This window comes from Tursiops truncatus, chromosome 14 (genome assembly GCF_011762595.2).
Source record: "Tursiops truncatus isolate mTurTru1 chromosome 14, mTurTru1.mat.Y, whole genome shotgun sequence".
Taxonomy (NCBI): Eukaryota; Metazoa; Chordata; class Mammalia; order Artiodactyla; family Delphinidae; genus Tursiops; species Tursiops truncatus.
This window is the reverse complement of record NC_047047.1, coordinates 73,475,052-73,495,145: the sequence shown is the minus strand read 5'-3', so window position 1 is coordinate 73,495,145 and position 20,094 is coordinate 73,475,052.

Here is a 20,094-nt window from a genome sequence, read left to right as displayed (position 1 = left end):
TGATGAGAGAATTCTGACGGGATACAGCTCACCCTCCTCAGGATGACTAAGCTGTAGCCTGGGGCTGAGGAATTGGAGCTTGGTGTGGAGGATTTCACAGTGGCTGTTCCGTGGGTGGTGACGGGGCTCTACAGAGAACATCTACTTTGACTGCCCTGTCTGAGTGAGGCCCAGGGAGAGGTCAGGCTTGCTGAGTTTCTCCTGGGAGTTAGTGATGTCTCAGGCCAGGGCTCCATCCACAAGGCTCAAGCCAAGCCCGCCTCTGCCTGTGGGTGTGAGCCAGAGACAGGAGATCGGATCGAGATGGGAGAATGTGGGAGCTCAGCTGAGGAGACGGGACCCCACAGGGGCCAGGAGGGGGGTGGAGGGGCCTGGGGCCTGAGCAGAGAGCTGCTTAGAAAACCTCAGAACTGGATTAGTTAATGGTGGCCAGGGGTTAAGGAGGAGGTAAGACAAGAGGGAAGTGGGTGTGACTATAAAAGGCAACACGAGGGATCCTCGTGGTTTGGGAAACATTCTGTAACCTGACTGCTTCAGTGTCAGTATCTCAGTATCCTGGTTGTGGTATCGCACTACAGTTTTGCAAGATGTTATCATTGGGAGGCATAGGGTAAAGAGTACACAGGACCTCTCTGTATTATACCTTACAATTGCATGCGAACTTACAATTATCTGTAAACCAAAAGTATAATTAAAAGAAAAAGAAAACCTCTGAGCTGGGTATGCAAAGGGGTCTGAGAGATGGAGGGGGCATCCTGGAGGTGGACGGCTGAGCCAAGTGGAAATGGCCTGTGCCCAGTTCACCCCGGGGCACTGCACCTGCCCTCGGGACAGTGGGTCATGGGCGCTTGGCCTGGCACGGTCTGTGAGCGCAGCGACTTCTGGGTCCAATGGAAGGAGCATCAGAAGGCAAGGAGCAGAGCTTTGGGGCAGCCAGGAGAGGGCGCTCCAGGACGAAGGGTAAGGAAGCCATGCAAGACCCTTGATGACTGATGAGTCGGGGTGCTGAGAGCCAGGTGGGAGGAATGGTGTCTGCTCTACGGCCCAGTGTGGCAAAGCACTGTCATCGCAGCCCTGCCGAGTACAGGAGGACTCTGGCATATCTCTAAACCAAACCAACAGCTATTTACATTTCCGCGGGAAGAATTTAGATTAGATGCCGGGCAGGTTTGGATGCAGGAAATGCCATCAAAGCCACGTGGGTGTTTAATGAGACTTGGGGCTGCGCTGCCTGCAGCCCAGTCAAGAGCATATGGACTTTCCCGGCTGTGTCTTCAGTTCAACCCAGCTGAGCACCACAGGGTAGCAGGTGCTGGAGGAGATGCACATACACCAACTTCCCTTCCTGGGCAAGGAGCTGGTGACACAGAAGGCAGAAAGATGACGCAGGTGAGAATGAGGCTGGCAAGTGGATTGACAGTGACTGGAGCTCTGTTCAATGGCACAAGATCTGTGATTTGCAAATGCCTGTTCCTAAGTGCCCTAGGAAGAGCCCCGTCACTGAGCTTCCCTTCTGCCCCTCCAACCCAGCTTTTCTGGGCCTCCAAGTTTGCCTGAGATGCCCTCCCACATCTCCAGACCTCAGCCCGGATCCCTCATCAGCCCCCCACTGTGAGTAGCACTCAGAACCTGAGCACTTCCTCGGTGCAGATGCTCTGTGGCCCTGGGCGCACAGACATACACCAGACACAGTCCACCCCTTGAGGGGCTCCAGTTGGGTGAGAGAGACAGATACATAATTACATAAGGGTATCAAAGAGGGTGGGGTAGGTGAGCCTCCCAGATGGCAACTTTACCTCTAGGTCAGTGACAGGGACATATTCCAGCCCAGGCAGGGAAGCCCAGCTTATTCTCCAAGTGAAGAGCTATTCTCGGAGTGTGCCAAGGATGCCTGCCTCTGACTCTGGGCTGCTGGAGGAGCCCTTTTGTCCACTGGGCCAGGGAGACGGACAGGGCTGATTGTCCTTGTACCCAGAGCCTGCCCACACTCTGAAGCCAGGTCTGCAGAATTGCCATCAGCCCTGTTGGGTCTTCCTTGTGTTTGATGCCCAGGTGGGTGCAATGGGGGCAAGGCAGACAGGAGGTGGAGGTGGAGAGACCCCCCCCCCCACCATGCTGCCCCACATGGCTCCTGGCCAAGCTGGTGCCCTGTGGACTCATCTCACAAAATTAGAGATGATGAGAGAGTGGGTGGTGGGAGTGTGACATGGGGAAGTTATTCTTGAAGGAGAAGATATGACCCAAGCTTCCCCTAGTTGGGGATGTAGATGGATCAGGGAAAGCTACTGTAGAGGAAAGCAGGGCTGGGTACACAGGCCACAGTGGGTACCTCGCATGATCTACAGGACAAGCCAGGAGAGTCCCATTCAGCTATCTTGATTGTCTCCCGGGCTGCCTTGCTACCATGGAGGTGGCATTACCTCCAATTCACAGATGATGGAAGCAAGGCCAGAGAAGAGAAACGACCACCCTGGGCTCAGAGCCAGTAGCCGGAAGAAATCAGCTTCTCAGCTATACTACACCCAGGCCAGCTCCTGTGGGCTGGAAAGGAGAGAGCTCCCTGGAGAAGACACGGAAAGATGCCTGGGATGAAGACAAGGGTCTGATTGTGCAAAGGCTCAAAAGTCAGGCCTAAGGGTCGCCACAGTGATGTTGGCTACATGCACCACATTTCACATGAAAAGGCCTGCTTTTCCGGGAAGGCTCTGTTTTGCTACTGGTTTTGGCTTTGCTTCTGGAGGGAACTTGCTGGAGCAGCTGGTACAGGGCACCGGCCCAGGCCTGGACTCCACTCTGAGCTCCAGCACTGCTTAACTGGGGGGCCGTGAGCAGATCACTTAAACTCTCTGATCCTCAGTTTCTTCACTGTAGCAAGACCTAATAATACACGGCCAGCTGCTGCGAGGATTAGAGGTGCTGTATGCAAAGTGCTGGACATACAATCATGCACAGTAATGAGGAGCCATTGATGTGATGTCAGCGGCTGGCTGCGGCCACCTCCTCTTCAGCGATCCCTGCGTCAACCACCCAATCACCTCCAAGGAGACTTCAACCCTTGCTAATGCAGCGGGGTGGAGGTGAATCTCCTATGGATCTGAGACAGGACCCTATGGTCTGGGAGGTGCACTGAACATAAGGAAATCAAGTGGCTTCCCTGATCTTGCATGCCACATGTCTCACACAGCATCCGAGAGAAGCCGCCGATGTAGACAGCTGGTCCTGCCGTGTTCCCGCTCAGAGGAGCTATTAGCTGTGTCATGCATCCATTTGTAATGAAACGGAAGTGTTTTGATTTCTCTGGGAAGCCGGATTTTCTCCCAAATCCTTGCTGCTTTCATCCTTGGACATGAAACAGCCCATTATAATCTCATATGGAGGGGCAGCGGTTATAAGGCGCCCATGAAATCTGATCGCCAACTCAGCTCTCAGGCGGCAGCTTTGATCGCTGGGAGGGAGCAAGTCTTCCCCAGCTTGGTGCTAATAGCCCCATGCATTATTGACGAGCCATGTTTCGGTGGCAGACCCATTCGGAGAGACATTCAAATTGCAGGCTGGAGTGTCAGCTGCTTCCCTCCCTCCTTGGTGAGGAAGCTTTGTAATCCAGCAGAGCCGCTAAAAATAGGCACCTGACAGAGTTGTGTGTGCAGCTCACCCCACCCTTGCTGCAGACTAGTTGGAGGGCAGGAGACATGGAACAAGAGAAGAAGGCGAAACCACCGCTTTCCACTTCTCTCAATTGCTGCCCCTCTGATCCAAAGGTCTGAGGAATGAACAGCTGCTCAGGGAGCACCCACAGGAAAGCCACATCTGAGGCCTCAGCTGACTTCGGGCAGGGCTGTGGCCAGACTATGTTCTCTTACCCCTTTGAGAAGGACACGGATACCCATGCTTTGGGACCACTGGGGCAAGGCAAAGTTTGGGACTTAATTATCTCTGAGAATTTGCTGGAAATGCTAAGGGGGTTGGCAGGCTCACTGTACCCATCTTCTCTTACTCTGGATAACTTAGTCAAACCCTCTTTCAGGAATTGAAAAACCATTATTTGAATATCTACAATGTGCCAGGCACTGAAGATAAAATAGTGAGGAAGGACAGATGGGGCTCCCATCTGTGACAGACGGCCTTCGACGTGGGCCCCAGTGACCCCTCCTCCTGGGATTCATGTACTTGCATTGCCCCTTCCTGCACTGATTAGAACTGACCAGTGTAATCAATAGAATATTGTGGAAAGGAAGGAGAGGGATGTCTGAAGTGAGGTCGTCGTAGCTTCTGCCTTGCCCTCTTGGATCACTTGTTCTCTGAGGAAAGCCAGCTGCCATGTTGGGAGGACATTCGAGTAGCCCTATGGCGATGCCCAGCAGTCATCATGGAAATGGATCTTCTAGCCCGAGTCAAGCCTTCGGATGCTTGCAGCCCTGGCTGACATGTTGACTACAACCCCCCGAGAGAACTTGACCCAGAATCACCCAGCTAAGGTGCCCTCAAATGTCTGACCAATAGAAACTGTGAGATAATAAACAATTGCTGTTTTAACCTACTAAGTCTGGGGGAAAGTTGTTGCATAACTATTGATACTAATGTACTGGTCTTCAGCGACTATCACAGGCTGGGGGAGAACTAGATATTGGTCAAATAATTACACCAATAGCTCTAAAACGGAAACTATGAAAGTTGCTATAAATGTCTCTGTTAGGGGGAATGGACCTAGTCAGAGAGGTCAGGGAAGGCTTCCGGGGGGGAAAGATGACTGATCTGAGGGTGAAGTGTATGTCCAGGTAAAGCAGGGGAAGAGGGTGGGGAGTGCTCCAGGTAGAGAAGCAGCTTGAGCCAAGGCCCTGGGTTCGAGTGAGCCAGAGGCACGAACACATAGTAAGGAGGCCCAGGGGGTGAAATACAGTGAGCTGGGGAGGCACACAGGTGGGCCTGCAAAGGCAGAGGGGCTCTACCCCTGGGGGACTTGCTACTCAGCCTTAGGGCAAAGTGGGAGCCCCCAGAGTATCTTAAACAAATGAGTCATGTGCTCAGATCTGATTTTTGGAAGGGTCTTTTAGTTCTGTGGAGCCTGGTTGGGAGGTTTTAGTGTAGGTAGGGCTGTGGCAGGAGCCCAGGAGAGGGATGGGTGCCTGGAACCAGGTGGTAATAATGGACATGGAGGGATGGACAGATTGAGAGACATTAATGACGCTGAATGGTAGGTACCTGGTGATGAAATGGCCATGGCAGCGGGCAGTGAACAGAAGAGAGGCACCTAGGAAGAGTTCTAGGTCACACAGCCTTGGATGGCCTGGGGATTGAACTGGTCTGAGAGATCCAGGAAAGTGCACTTAGTGCATCCTGGGGGCTTTGTGGTCTGATGTGTTGTCCAGGACGTGCCTGCCAAGCAGTGTCTTGAGGACATGGGTCCACCCACCCCCTGCCTCTGGGCGTGGCCCTGTCCTATCAGAGCTCACTGTTTAGTGGAGCTGATGACACCTTCACAGGAAACAATGAGGTCCTAGCAGGTTGGTCTGGTTCCTTCCAAAGGGCAGATCTGTCAGGACAAGGTCTAGAGCAACAGCCCCTGTGGAATCCTGAAAGCTTAAAGGGGATCCAGGAGGTAGAAACTATTTTCATAACCACACGGAGATAGTATTTGCCTTTTTAACTCTCATTCTTTCGTATGATAAAAAGGAGTGTTCCAGAATCCACGTGGTGCATCATTTTGCAGGGGGTTGAATGCAGAAGAAGATACGACCAATATCTTCTATTGAGCCAGACATTAAATAGAGTGGCAGAACTGTAAAACAATGCCACCCTTCTCACTATTTTTGTTTTCAAAACTAGTTATTTTTTCATAAAAATATAACACATAGTAGGCTTATTATAGTTGGTTTTAAATAAATTCATACATAATTTGAAAATTTCTCAGCTTTAATTTCTAATATGGTAAATATTGATAGCTATAAGCCACCTGAACAGAAACTCTTAGGGATCCTCAATAAATTTTAAGAGTGTAAAATAGGGGTCCAGAGATCAAAACGTTTGAGAACTGCTGATCTGGGACAAGGAGGCCTCTCGGTTCCTGGGATCCTCTTTAGGCTCCCCTCTCATCGGCAGCTGAGACATTAACAAGATGCTATAGGGTAGAGCAGTGATGTTGGAAAAACATACTTTAGGCACAAATGGTGCCCTGAACCATTTGCCTGGGCTGTAACATGTCCCAAAGCGTCACTTCTTGTATGCAGGCTGAGAATGTCCTGCATAAGGCAAACGTTAGGAGGACCCATTCCCCTAGACACTAAAGGTGTACCTAAGAGCAACTCTTTTCTAAATGCTGGCTTGTCTTCTTTCACTGGGGGAGTTTCTGGTCACCTTCCCTCTGGCCCGTTATACTCACCTATTAATTAGAATATAGACATTGATCTTTCTAAAAACACTAGAAAGATAATTTGGTCCAGTTCCCTCCTGATTAAAAGTCCTTTAGCTGTTCTAAATCAACTTGAGGAATTAAATCCCAAATCTTATTAAATCATGCAATGTCCTTTGTGGTCTGGTCTCTCCCAGCATCAAGACTTTTCAGCCTCTTCACGAGGCTACTGGAAGATTCATGAAGTCCCAGGGGCTCTCTTGCTTATAAGACTTTGTCTACGTGGTATCCACTCTGTATCCCACTTGTGCCTGAAATGCCTATTCCTTCCTTTCTTCCTCTGGTCCTGCAGGATTCAACCTAGAAGCATCTCATCTGGGGAGCCCCACTGACCCCTCCCCCCGAGACCACTAGAATGTTGTGCTCCCTGCTGTATCTTCAGCTCCAGGGCTGATATCTTGCCTGTGCAAATCGGAATATGTTGGTCCCTTCCAGGCAGAGTCTATTCTGATTGGTCAGTTTCTCGTTCTGATTGCTTGGAGCCTGTGCCATACTAGTTGTGAAATTTTTTTTTTTTTTCATTTATTTCAACTGCATCGGGTCTTAGTTGTGGCATGCGGGATCTTTGTTGAGGCATGCAGGATCTTTCATTGCAGTGCTAGGGCTCTTCGTTGTGGTGCATGGGCTTTTCCCTAGTTGTGGCGTGTGGGTTTTCTCTTCTCTAGTTGTGGCGCGCAGGCTCCAGGGCGTGTGGGCTCTGGAGTTTGCGGCACACAGGCTCTCTAGTTGAGGTGCGTAAGCTCAGTAGTTGTGGCACGTGGGCTTAGTTGCCCTGCGGCACGTGGGATCTTAGTTCCCTGACCAGGAATCAAATCCACGTCCCCTGCATTGCAAGGCAGATTCTTTACCACTGGACCACCAGGGAAGTCCCTGTTAAATATTTTTAAGACCACCCCTTCCAAAGGCCTCAGTAGATATTTGTTGAATGAATAAATGAACAAAGTCTCCTGGGCTCCAAAATCACGAAATGAGTTGGCTTAAGAACCCAGCACTCTGGGCCCCCAATCACAGAGCTGGTGATTCAGGCCCTTCTCTTTAACCATCTGGCTGGCTTTTGAAACATCCTGCATTGCCCTGAGCACCTGGTCTAAGCACCTCAGTCCGTTGATAATTTTCTCTGAACTACCCAGTAGCGAATAATCAAAGCTTGAACTCTTTTAACAGACAATCTCTTCCTAACAGGCTGGCTCTTCACACACCTGCACCATTAGAAGCAAGGAAAACCCCTGCCCTACAAGGAAACGCAGCCTATGGTTTTTTGGTTGGGTCCAGAGGGATTATTACTGACGCCTCACCCTTTGCAATTATACTTTAATAGCTCACATTACATGTTAAGCTCCTAACTGAATGAATTACAAAGTGCTCCAATTACATGAAACAATTATGCACTGAAGTCAATATCCTTCCATAAATTGCTGGGAAGAATTGTATTCTAAATCCAATCTAATCATTGCCCCCATGTTGGAACACTCAATAAAGCCCCAGTGGCTTTGGGTCAAGACACTCTCATCACCCATTAAACTTAGAGTCACCCCTGACCCAGAGTAGAGTATAAAACCGTCATTTGGGTGTGAGTGGGCCATCTGCAGGATAAGCAGGGGTTGCCCACGTACAGAGCAAGTCCAGACTCCTTCCCTGGCAATTAAGATCTTTTCTGCAAGATCTTTTCTGCTCTCCCCTCCAGCCTCTCCTAACCAAATCCACTCACCCTAGAGACTAAGGTCAAGCCCATCTGCTCCAGGAAGCCTGCCATCCTGGGCATGACAGTGTGCTGGGACGGGGTGTGCCTGTATGAACGCTTCCTCAGTGTGTCAAGAGGCCCATTGTAGACTCGGCCACCAGTTAAATAAATAAACGAACAAAGAAATTAAACTGATAGGGTTACGGGCAGAGATACCAAACTTGACACCAAATGTTACTTGTTTACTTGGTTATGGCAGGTGGATGACAGATGCATTTCAGCCTCATTTTTTCATTCGTTCGACAAATGAAAATTTACTTAGTACCTGTTAATGAGCTAGGTTCTGTGTGGTGCAGGGCCCAGCGCATCTCACACACACACACACACACACACACACACACACACACACACACACCATTTTCCTTGGAAAACGCAGCTTCACAGGAATTATCACAGCAGTAAAAATTCTCTGACAAGGAACAGAAGAGAATCCTAATTCTGCCCAGCTCTCCACGGACAGCTAAGATAAGCCCAGAATAAGCAATTTCCCGGAGGGCTAATCTTTGGGCCAGGAGTGAAAATGGAGCTCTGGAGATGGCCCAAAGGACAGGCTTCTGGTCCCTCCCCTGGCCTCTCTCTGCTCACTACACCTTGGTCGGACTGCCAGGCTGTCAAGCTGGCCAGACGGACAATGGGAGCCACTGGCCAGGGCTCATCACAAGAAGACCTTCCAGCTCAGCCAGCTCATCTGCAGCTGTTTTTTTTTAAAAAAAAAAAAAAAGCCAAGGAGGGCTTCCCTCGTGGCGCAGTGGTTGAGAGTCCGCCTGCCGATGCAGGGGACATGGGTTCGTGCCCCGGTCCGGGAAGATCCCACATGCCGCGGAGCGGCTGGGCCCGTGAGCCATGGCCGCTGAGCCTGCGCGTCCGGAGCCTGTGCTCCGCAATGGGAGAGGCCACAACAGTGAGAGGCCCGTGTACCGCAAAAATAAAAATAAAAAAAATTTATAAAAAATTTTAAAAAGCCAAGGAAAGCAGAGTCTTGGATGATCGATGGGCTGTGTGTGTCTTTCTCTCGCTCCCGCGAATTTTTCAGTCGGAAAGAGGAGGCTTATCTCTCATTTTTAATTGATTTTAATGTGGCTCAGCCAGGCTAGATGAGATCTCATCTCCTCTGTGGCCCTCGATGAATGGCGTGAGGAGCTGCCTGAATGTTAATAAGAGGGGATCCGAGAAGCCAGAGGAGGTAATGAGGCCGTTGTGTGCCTCGCGAGACTTCCTCAGCGGCCGGGCTGTCGGAGCTGACCTGCCAGGATGGACCCACCTACAGATTTCAGGGGTGGTGTGGATATGGGGATGGGGGCAGTTTGATCTCTAGATGATGCCGAGGAACAGAAACGCGCAGTTGTTATTCGTTACCGCCTGGAGAGATTCTCGCTCCATCCATTGCAAGGTTTGGGACTCCAGCTAGCTTGCCTCTCAAAACACGCACTCGGTCTCCTCCTGCCAGTTCCCCATGCTTCATTTGCCTCCGAAAAGCGTTCTTGGTACCTTTGCAGTTTATATCTGTAACAGAGGCAATACCTTCTCTTCTCACTTCCTGTTTGTCCCTCCTCACCACCCCCTCTTCCCCCAAACCTTGCTGGGCTCTGCCTCTCTGCATGAGCTTAGACCAATTGCCAAGCTCCTCTGGTCCTCAGCTTTCTCCTCTCAAATAGGGATAACAGCATCAAGCATGGGGCATTATCTGAGGAGGCAGAGAAGATACTGCAGGTAAAGCACCCAGCACTGTGCTCAGAGCGGTAAATAATCAGTTGTTATTTCTTTTCTACCCAACCTCCCTCTCTACCAAGCCAACTGGATCCAGAGATGGGAGCAAAATAATTGGAAACGGAAGGAGGGGCTGACATGTTGTTCGGTGGGGATGGACTCAGGCCCCTCTTGCAACCACACTATACGATAGTTAACTGATGGAGACCCAATCCATTCTCTTGGCTGGAAAGAGATAACAGGCACCTTGGAGGAGAGGGTCTCAGCATGGCTGCTAGAGAAGAAACAGCCAGAGAGGTTTTAAAAAACCAGTGCTATGCCACATGGCCCAGAGTCTGATTCAGTTGGCCTTGGATGGGCCAGGTGTTGACAGAGGTTTGGAATATTGCGGAAGGTGAGTTTCAAATGGTGCAGGCAGAGGCGGGGAAGATCTTATCCCGCAAAGCAGGGGCACCTTCTAAGAGCTCAGCTCCTTGTTCTACCTGGTGGTCCTCTGTAGGCCTCTTCCTGTGGTCACTACAGTTGTTCCAGGGGAAATCCAGTGCTCCAGCAGCGGTCCCCATAAGCCCAGGTGGCAGGTGGGCGGGTGGAGGAGGGAGGCGCCTGTCTCTCCATGTCCCTTAGCCCCCAAATCCTTCCCATCAACGAGGAGACCTGAGACAGTCCCGTATTCAGTACATGCTTACAGTTGTCTCGTACAAACTCAAACATCCAAGGGCTGATTTCCCAATATGTACAAACTCTGAAACACCCTTTCCCGCTGATACCACAGCCCCCTAATCCTCGTGTACACATACAAATGTGGTCAAAAACAGGTTCACTGAAACATACATATTTACAAACATACGTCAAGAACTGTGAATGGTCTGAGATTTTCTCCTACTTGCAAACTAGCGAGTTGCCTGCCACAGTGTCGTGGATGCTGGTAGAAAACACAAGATTCCTGGGTCAGGGATGAAGGATGGTTTACTTCTAACAGCAATCATAGGTGTCAGAGTATCAGCATTTTGGCGCCAGTTCTCTGAGCTCTAAATTCCACAGGGTGACATGAGGAGACTCAGTGACACCCTGCACACAGGGGGTTGTCATATTGAGGACCTCTGAGCTTAAGACACCAAGCCTTATAGTAAGTGGGAAACCTGTCTGCCTGGGCTTGGGCAGAAGATACTAATTCTATCTACTGAGGCTGTTTGCTCTACAACATCCTGAAAAGAGTCCAGAACAAAGGGCATCATCACCTTTTTTTGCAAGATGTTCAGAAACGTAAGATCCATGGAGAATTACCTTCTAACACTTGTGTCCCCAGATATGCATCCCGACACGCAAGCGTATGAACTCACTTCAACGTGCACAGTGTCACCATCCTACAAACATCCACGAAGCTTTAGGAAATGCTTGGACAGGGTCTGGGGCAGTGCACGGCTTCCTGGTATAAACTGAGAATGCCTAGCTTGAGTCTCCATCTGGAATCCACTCTCCACATTGACCTGACAATGATCCTTCTAGTACAGTAATTGAGTACTTCCCTCCCTTGCTTAAAACCAGCTACCTGCTGGACACAGCTCCAACTCTGTAACCTGGCCTGTTGCCTCCGTGGCCTCCTTTCCTGCTTCTCCTCAGCCCAGCAGCATATGCTTCAGCCACAGGAAGCTGTAATGCTCCCCACCTGCCCTGCACCCTCTGGTGCATCCACATGCATTCCCTCTCTCAGCCTGAGATCTCTTGGGTACCAATCACGGGGTTGCAGAGCAAACTGTTCTCTATCCTACGCTCCCTCCACAATCCCTGTTTATGCCCAATGTCTCACTAAGCTCACTGTGCTATAATCATCATTTATTGTTGTCTTGACTTTTTCCCCATTCTAGGCTGTGAGCTGCTCTAAACCAAGGCCTTGTTTTTTTCATCTCTGTTGAGGGATCCCAGGGCCTAGGGCAGGGGACAAGTCTTAAGAAGCGAGATGATTACCGTTAGATCCATTATAGGACTGTAGGCAGAACTGGCTATACCAGTTGCAGGGCTCAATGCAAAATGAAAGTGTGGGATCCCTTATTCAGAAGTTATTAAGGATTACAAGATGGTGACAGTAGAGCATTAAACCAAGCATGTAGCCCTTCTGAGTGCAGGGCCCCAGGTGACTGCACAGCTCACACACTCATGAAGCCAGCTCTGAAAACAGCCTCATGAAGAGGCGATAGCATCAGTCAACTTCACATGCCCCAAGGACCCCATGAAGGCAAGTGCCCGGAATAAGGTTACAGGTCAAGGAGCAACCAGCCCCAACAGAGCCTTTGGGGAACCTTGGGTTTACATACAGTGACCCTCCCTCCCCACCTCTCTCCCTCCTTTCTCCTTCCTTCCTTCCTTCCTTCTTTCCTTCCTTCCTCCGCCATCTTCCATCTGTGTGTAGGAGGAGCCTAGCATTGATATTACCTAGTTCTTTTCCTCTAATCCACTTATGAAAATTCTTTGGGCACCTGCTGTGATCCGTGGCTTGGGTATCATGTGATGGGTTCCCCACTCTTGAGGAATCTCCATACACACCCACAGGACAGGATGGAACTTGCATTTTCCAGCCCCTTCCTCACCACCCCACGTGTGCATACACACCTGATGAGCCGTGCAGACCCTTCCCTCAGTCCTTCCCCTGTAAGACTTCAAAATACATTACAACTGTGTGTTCATGATAACAGTACGAGGCAGATGTTTAAGTAGAGATGCAAAGAGTCAAGAACGGTATTAAATACAAAATGAGTCTTCTGACTGCACCCAGTCCCACTATCAACTGGAAACCAATCTGACTTCTTCTATTCCACTGCTCTGAATTTTGTTCGTTCTGGTGGTTACACCATAGTTCTAAGTATGCTTAGACCTTTATTTCATGGTGTGTTAACTCTGGACAGGATCGATTGACTTCCTGCCATGAAAGGTGATACATTTAGTGTACTTCATCCCCCTCAGCTTTTGCTTCTCTCCTAGTTTTGTTATATTACTTTTAGCTCTTCTATTGGGTATCCTTATGACATTAAGTAACTTGTTTAAACCTGGTATGTTTTGTTGCATTGGCTTTGCACAGGTCTCCAAGCTGTCCACTCTGCCAGGAGAAGAAGAAAACGGTTTCTGCCCCTCCTCTCAGCCCCCAGTCTCCCAGCCCCACGTTCTGACTTCTGTTACATGATCAACTTCTTCTCCATGATCAACGTTACAACGTTTACAAGCTATTCAGTAACTACGGCTTTTGGGCTTTGTTGATAGGTTGATTTCAACATAGATTTACAATACTATGATCACGTAGACATTGTTCAAGCCAGTCCCTTACAGGTGGAATCGTATTCCTCAGTCACAAAACCTAGGCTGCTTGAAGAAGAAAGACACGAAGCCTGGATCAGAGAGATGCGGGATGCTCTTACCTGACATGTGTCAGTTTCTCAGACACGTCAACCACTGCATTGCAGCTGGCCGCAGACCTTTTTGCACCACGACTCCTTGCTCAGCCTTCCTTTTTCCTGGCTGCCTCTTGTTCTTTTTTCTCATTCAAAAAAGAAACACACTCTTCACTCTTCTTCTTCTTTTCCATAGCCTTACAACCACTGGGTTTTTAATCACACTGTTTGTAGAAGTGCCTATATCAGACCATCAGCTCTCTGGGTCCGGTGAGCTCCCCAGCTGAGATTTCCTTTTAGGGCACCACGCTGGGCTAGTTCCACTGTTTCTTCCACACCACGCCTTCCTCTTTTGTAGATTCCTTTTTCATTTTGCTTGTAGCACACCCTCAGACAATCTTTGTCGGAAAGGGTCTTTAGTTGATAATCTATAGTTATAGGATCAAAGGCTCGAAATCATTTTCCCTCTGAACACATTGGCCTCTACTGTCTGCTGTTGCTACAGATGTTGAGGCTAATTTGATTCCCTTTCTTTGCAGGTGAGCTGCTTTTCACTCTCTGGAAGATAAGATCTTATCACTGACCTTCTCAAATTTCATAAGGATATTCCAGGGTGTTCCGCTTTTCAGACCGAAGACCTGTGTCTTCAAACTAGGTTATTTTCTCCTAACCTCTAAACCTGCACCTTTGGTTTTCTCCTCCTGGAACTCTGATATTGAGGGTGGGCCCCTGCCGGACCTTTGATAGAGAGCGGTGCTGACCTCTGCTGAGCCACTCTTAGGTTGTGACTTCCTTGCTCTGGCTTATCCTTCAGTTCAGTATAATCTTCTTCCCATTTTCCAGAAAGTCAGTACAATCTCTCGCCACTGATGAGCTCTTTGCCACGTGGCTGGGGATGTCCATGCTTGTACATTTCTACGGGCATTCCAGTGGATGGGAAAGGGAGGGAGTAAGCCTGTGCTTCGCCTACCAGCTGGGATGGAAAGCTCCCCCCGGAAGACTTCGGGTCTTTCTGAGCAAGGCTTGGAAGGAGTAGGGGAGGCAGGGAGGGCGCTGGGCAGGTTTTCAGAGACCTGAGGGAAGACTAGATTTCTGTGCCTGGGGGAGTGGTCACCTACTTCCATGAGGCCTCCCACTCGGCTCAAGAATGTAGAACGTCACTGGGGGTCGGATGCTGAGATGGTAATAGGAAGTAAGGAGGGTCCACAAGAACGGGAGGAAAGAGGGCTGCCCAAGTGGGCTGGCAAAGCCTTGAGCGGGGCAAGTGGGGCCCCAGGCCTTTGTGGGCAACCTTGGGGTGAGCTGGCTCTGTTTCTGCCTTACCCTCAGGTTTGCAAAACAGAGGGCATCAAGCGGCTAGCTGGCCACTGGCGGAGCATCTTCCTCTCCCCTCCAGACTCAGAGTGTCCCCTGGACCGAGGCTACCTTGCGAGGGTCCACTTGGACGTCGGTTGGTGTATCTGTGTCTATGTGGTTTAGCTGAATTGGTTACATTCCTCTGGACACCTGGCTGGACTCAGGAGCCCAAGGGGGCAGGGGTGTGGAGGGGAGACAAGGAGATCATCTTGAAGTGTGGGACCCTCTGCGAAGGAGACAAGGTGGAGAAGGAACAGCAGTGGAGGGTTCTGGGCAACGAGGGTTGAGGGGAGGTGTGGCAAGACAATGGAAGAGGCCACCATGTGGGGAAAGGACAGCTTGGGCTTCCCAGGAGCTGCACCTGCTTGTGCCCCCTCCTGTCTCACCACCTGGTACCTTTGTGCCTCAGTTTCCTTGTTTCCCACCCGCTTGCTCCTTATTGAACTTCTTTGAGGTCAATGGGTATCCATCAGTCCCAGTTCAGGTGAGAGGCAGGCAACAGCCTGGGACAGGGGACTCAGAACTGCCCAGTCGTCCAGAAACGCTGAGTGAGGGGACACGGCAGGCACTGGGTGGGCACTAAGGTGGGGGGGAGATGGTGAAGGGCCCTGGATCCTGCCTTCAGAGAGGTGGTGGCGAGTGGGGGGCGAAGGAAACCAGCAGTGCACAGGAGACGGCTGACTTCCGTCATGGAAGCACATTGTCCTGAGTGACAGGGGAGCTGGGGCAAGGCGGCCCCAGATACGGTACTGCCGGTGGCCCCCGGGCTTGGAAGGGAGAGGGGCCCGCTGACCGCTGCGGAAGTCAGGGGACTCAGGCCACAGAGAGGCAAGTCAGAGCTGCTCCCAGCCCAGGCATCTGGGTGAGTGGACGGCGGATGGGCCTGCATTACAGCCCCAGGTCTGAGGGCAGCCCCAGGGCTTGTGGCAGGTGAGGGAGAGCTGGGGCGCCCAGGGACTGCACACGTGCTCAAGTTCGCGGTGTTGAGCCACGTTTGCTTCAGCACAAGCCGGGCTGGAGGCAGGGTGTCACTCGCTCACACCCGCTCACCCTTGAAGGAAGGACCTGGGAGCACAGGAAGCAGCTGATTCTCTTGCTTTGGGGCCTGGAGCTCCTCCAGTCCAAGCTCCTTGCTCTGCTGATGTGGGAACTGGAGACCGCTGTCTTCCCTCCACAGAGCACCTGGGGCATCTGGAAAAACCCCAGTTCCCCTCAGGGCTGGTCAAAAGCCTTCTCCTCTGGGACCCAACCTAATCCTCCGGGCAGGCCAGAGTCACACCCCCTCTACCCGCCCAGCTCCCATGAGGCCTGAGCTGAGCCCCGCTGTCCCTGCATGTGTCAGCTCCTAAGTTCTTCCAGGTGGGCCTGGATCCTGTTCATGTGACCTCCGGGGGCTCAGACGAGGGCTCAGTGGTGCTGCTGGGGGAAGAAAGGAAGGGATAGCCTTGTCCCCAGGCCCCTCTGGTTCCAGGCCCTGCCCGGGGACCACACCAACCCACACCAGCCCGCAGCCTTTCTTGGGCTGCCCGGCGGCGCCCGCCCCTGGCCTCCCTCACACCCGAGCTGTGCAGCACTTGTTATTTTACAAGGCATCTTGGAGGTTGTTCTAGGGAAAGAGAAATGCCAGACTCTGAGTCTCTGAATTTACAGCAGTGTGGACACTGGAGTGACCTGTCAGCTTGCCCTTGAAGCAGCACTGTACCTGGCATCCTAAAGCCCAGACCCCACAGATGTTTGGCATCTTTCATAAGCTGATACAGCCAGGCGGGCCCTTAGGGACAGTTTTGTAAACTCTAAGCATGGTCCAGAAAGATGAAATGGGAAAGGTGGTTCCAGGGCTCATAGAAGGTCCCAGGGCTTATGTCCAAGCCAGGCCCACAATCTATATGGTATTTATATCTTATGTGTCAACTTGAAAGTTGTTTTTGGATGAGATTAACATTTAAATGGTAGATTTTGAGTAAAGCAGATAGCCCTCCATAACGTGGGCCTCATCCAATAATTTGAAGGCCTGAATAGAACAGAAAGACCAGCCCCCCTGAGCAAGAAGGAGTTCTGCCAGGATGTCATCTAAGCGTTAGCTCTGCTGGGTCTCCAGCCTGCCGACACACTGAAGATTTGGGTTTGCTAGTCTCCATAGCTGTGTGAGACAATTCCTTGTAATAAATCTCTTTATACATATAGTTACGGACCAGACGTGTCCCTCCCATCCACACACTGAAGCCCTAACCCCCAGTGCGATGGTATTAGGAGGTGGGGATTTGGGGAGGTAATTAGGTTCAATGAGGTCCTGAGGATGGGCTCTCACCAGAGTCCGACTATGCTGGCACCCTGATCCTGGGCTTCCAGCCTCCGGAACTGTGAGACACAGATTTCTGTTGCTTAAGCCACCTAGTTGGTGGTATTTTCTTGTGGCATCCCGAGCTAACACAACATTCTGGTTCTGTTTCTCTGGAGAACCCTGATGAACACAATCCCATGGGTGGGTAGCAGGTGGCAGAACCTGGGGTGACACCCAGGCCTAGGGAGCAGCCTTCTCCTCCTTGGCCCAGCATGGAGTCTGGTGGGGCAACCCACTTCCTCCCCTACTCCAGCCAAGAGCCCTGTGGGAAAGGGCAGGCCAGGAGAAGCTGCAGTGGTCCTCCAGGATGCCTGTGAGGGAATCGAGGGGGAGGTCAGGAGGGGGTTGGTTGCTCTGTACACTGAACTCCCCCTCGTGGCAGTGTCCCGTGGGCATAACAAGAATAGTATGTTGTGATGTTCATCAAATGCCTTGACCTCCATTATGTTAACAGTGAGGCAGGCAAGAAAGAAATGATTACCGCACACCCATTTGTCAGAGGAGGAAACTGAGGCCCAGAGAGGGGGAAGGGACTCATTCAAGGTCACAGAGCAGAAGATACTGGAGTCAGAATCAGAGCCAGGCCTCTGAGCCCACACAGAGCAGGCACTCAATACAGGTGCACAGAATAAATGCACAATGGACAAAAGAGCAATAAATAAATGGGCCTCCCAACACAGTGCCTGACCACAGCAGGGTCTCAACAAATATCTAGCGAAATCAGCAACAGAGGCCCTGGGTCTATGATGTCACAGTGTCCTTGTTGGCTTCCTCCATCACACACACACACACACACACACACACACACACACACACACACACACACGAGCATCTCTCCAGAACACTAACAAAACTTTGAAGTAGTCCTGCTTTGTCATGGTCAAATAGCCCTGCCCTGGGCACCAAGTTCCTTACTCTCAAAATGCACACTCCCAGGTCCCCCCAACACTTCACTCCCCTCCCCCCTCTAAGCCCCCTCCCCAGCACACACAGCCCTGGGTAGAAACACCGGGACTCTCCCTCTACCTCCACAGCTGCTCTAGGGAACCTTCTCAACTTCCCACTGCCATTGCAAAAGATGCTGATCTTCGTCAGCTGCATTAATGAGTCACAGCCCAGGAGGCGCCAACCTTCCTAAAAATATCCGAGAACTCTTAGTGCAGAGAGAGGCTGTGAAGGCGTGTGTGTCCTAATGCAGCCACCCGCCCTGTCCCAGCCGCCTGGGCCACCCCTCACACCCACCTCTCCCCCACAGTCCCATCCCCACCTGCTCTGAGCCCCCAGACCCTGAATGGGTGGCTGCAGAGCCAGGTACCTCCGAGGGAGCCTTCAGCCCACGTCCCCACACTATAGATGGGGAAACTGAGGCCTAGAGGGGCAAAGGCCAGAGGCGGAGACCTCCTGGTTCCCAGTGAGGGGCTCTGCAGAGTGCTGCCTCTGTGTCGACAGCCAGCTGGGGGAGGGGAGGAAAGAGACTCGTTTGTCTAGAGCTCTGGCTGGGCCGGGCTGGCCCTGGTCCGATGGGACCTCAGCTGCCCACCCTATGATCCAATAAAGAGCTCCTCCAGGCAGAAGCAGTTCACCAGGGACGGTGGGGCAGGGGGAGAGGTTGCCCAGTTTCCCCAGGCCGTGATGGAGCTGTCCTCTAACAGTAGGTTTATGCTTCTCAAGCAGGGAGCCTGGGATTGGCCCCCAAGATGGAGAGCAACGGGGTTTAGATTTAGTTCTGCTTCAGAAAAGGAGTCCGTTCCTTTGAAATTCCTGCACAGGGGGCTCCTTAGTGCTCACCCGCCACCCGGTCAGAGAATCCTCCAGGTCTCCCTGGCAGCCCCAGGCTTGTTTCCTCCAGGTGTGGTCCCAGCAGAACCTGGGAGCCTCTTGGAAATGCAGGCTCTCAGGCCCCAGCCCAGACCAGCTGGATCAGGTCCCCAGGGGGTTCTTATGCCCATGGGAATTTGAGAAGCACTGGCCCGTGGAGGCACTTAGCATCAGGCCACACCCCGCAGTGACACCTGTGATTAGCTGCACATGAACAACACTAATTAGCTGGGAGGGAGGCGGGGAAGACTGGAATAGGAGAGGAGGGATCCCCCGGATGGCAAATCATGTAAGTGGAAACTGCTACTCGGCCCCTTGGAAGGAACGAAGTTCACGGAATGAGTGAATCTGGGAAAATACAGGGCGCGAGACTTTGTCTGGTGCAGCCCTCCTCCTGAGGCTGGAGCTCCTTTTCAGTCTCTCCAATGGCTGCTTTCCAGTCCCGGCCTGGGCTCCTCCCATGATGGGGAGCTCACCACCTCTCGGACAGCCATTGCGGGTGGACAGCTATGACTCTGCAGGTCCTCTCACGTGGGGCCCACCTGCCTCCACGGCCCCAGCTGGCCCGCTCTCCAGCCCTTGGTCCCCTCAGGGCTGCTGGTAAGCAGGCCTGTCCCTCCTTGATCCTCGTCGCCCTGCCACTTTACTCTCTATCTGGTTCCAGAAATAGTCTTTCTATTTGTGTGTGGTGAGGCATTTTATGGATCTCTTTTCACCGAGCATAGAGGTGTGGAAGAGGCAGAACTTGTGTTGCGAGGGTTTGCTGAGTTGGCCTCACTTCACCCCTTCCTCGGGCCATCAGACAAGCGGGCACCAGACAGGCTGGGTTGAGTCAGAGGTCTAGGGAGGTGACGCCTCCAGGGCCTTTCTAAGCTGCAGACACTGGTGCGGGGCGAGGGCACAGGGGCTTGGGACGTCGGTTGTTTGCCGAACATCACCCCTTGCTGCAAGCAGGGCCCACGGGAACCTCAGGGGACTGAAGGAGTGCGTCCCAAGGAGCCTGGTGGGGGACAGCAGGTGTGCACAGCACGGGGGACCCAACCCTCTGGCCCCTCCCTGCACTCTCCGTGGGGCTGCAGCCCAGGACCTCTGGACACCTCTGACTGCCCACTCCACAGGCTTCCAACTTGCACCTTCTAGGGCTGAACTCGTCTTCCCATCCCCGAGCACCGCGGCCGTGTCTCACCAAGTTGCACCATTGTCGCCCAGGGTCCAAGCTGCAAACTGGGGGTCACTTTCAGTTCTAACCCCCAATTCCCTCCCCCTTTTCTCCTCCGAGCCTCTCAGGGAGTTCTGCGCGTGAATCCTGGGACTCTGGTGGCAGGGCTCTGCAGAGGGGAAAATG